Source organism: Crocuta crocuta, unplaced genomic scaffold, assembly GCF_008692635.1.
Source record: "Crocuta crocuta isolate KB4526 unplaced genomic scaffold, BGI_CrCroc_1.0 scaffold1727, whole genome shotgun sequence".
Classification (NCBI taxonomy): domain Eukaryota; kingdom Metazoa; phylum Chordata; class Mammalia; order Carnivora; family Hyaenidae; genus Crocuta; species Crocuta crocuta.
Genome location: NW_027531384.1, coordinates 9331 through 10924, shown reverse-complemented (window position 1 = coordinate 10924; position 1594 = coordinate 9331).

Sequence of the window (1594 nt, the reverse complement as noted above, 5' to 3'; positions counted from 1 at the left end):
ATTAATCCGATTTTCCTTTATACTCTTCGCTGTTTGGCAGAAAATCGATTGAAATGTGTGTGTTTATGGGAATGAACTCATTTTTTACATTATGGATGGTGTAGGCTTTGTCTCCTTGCACTCTGACACTACTGAATTTGTTGGCCTAGAGGAGACACACACCAGGCTAAGTATGATTTCTTGTGGATGCCTTTATTTTCAAATACTATGCCACGCCAATTCAGTTTAATGGCTAGCCTTGAAGGGGAGCATGAAACCACTTTCCATTGCACAGTTCCATTTACAGTTTCTAACTACCTAAGCATCAAAAGGCATTATTACTCTGGTTTTTACAAACCCAAGATTATATGGGTAATTTCCTAATTTAACTTTACAGATGTTCTCAGCCTTTAATCTAGGTACATAATATTAACACAGTAGAACCAAAATTGAATTTTTGAAAGCAATTTCATTTTCTCTGCCCCAGAGACATTAAATAATTAACACCTTCATAGACACTAGAGATCTGACACTCTTCTTTGAAATTATTAATAGCCTAAGGCTTACATACCCCTGGGTGAAAAAATACCTGATTCAAACAGCACTAAGCAGCCCCTGTTATTACAATCCAGGATCATTGTGTGGTCACAGTTTAGGAACATGTTTCTTGTCTTGTTTTCAGTGACTTGCCATACACATCTGTGTCAAAAGGGTCCCTTCCAGGAGTGTCCTCAAGTCAACATAATAGTAATTCTAGAAAATGCAAAAAAGTACAAAGTCTGTAGTCATTTATTCAGTTAATCAGCTAAGGTGGGCAGTTTGTGATGAGAATGGATTATTAGGGAAGGTATGGATAGGTAGATGAAGAAAACTTGTAATCAGCAAATGAAAAAAGATGAAAGTTCAAGGTTTTAACTACTTTAATGGATAGAGTCATTATTTATTTTCTCCTTTCAAACACTGTATGTTCCATTATGTCCAAGACAGTTAAAACCATCATATAAGAGAATGCCAGTCCCATTGTTCCCACCTAGGGTCAGAGACATAGCTCCTCAATCCCTTAGATGGAAATGCTGTGAAGGTTTCTTCAGGTTTAAAAAATCCAGAAACTGGTAGGAAAACTGAAAAAGTTATTTAGACTAAATGAATTTTTTATTGCCCCTGTGGGAGGGAGGCACAAATGTCTGAACTATTTTAATAAGATTTAAGATTCATTTAGAGAATCTTCATGATTCATCTGCATTTATTTTTTCCATCATAAAACCACTTATAATACTCTTCCCAAAGAGGAGACTGAAATNTCTAGCCAAATTATTTTTAAAAGTTAACCATGGCATAGATTTCAGACAGTAAATGTTAGTCTCAGGTTGTTTTTTATACACACACACACACACACACACAACACAACACACACACATATATATTTTGGTAAAGATTTTCATTTTATGGCAATCACATACGTTGCTTAGCTGGAATCAAATTCATTTCTTAGCTTTCAAGATGGTAGGTTACCTCTAAGTAACTGACAGCCTCTTATAGAGATATTGTAAAATATTTTTAAAGGTGAGAAGTGAAAGTATTTTTTTTCCTAGTTCAGTGTGTAGACAAAAAATAT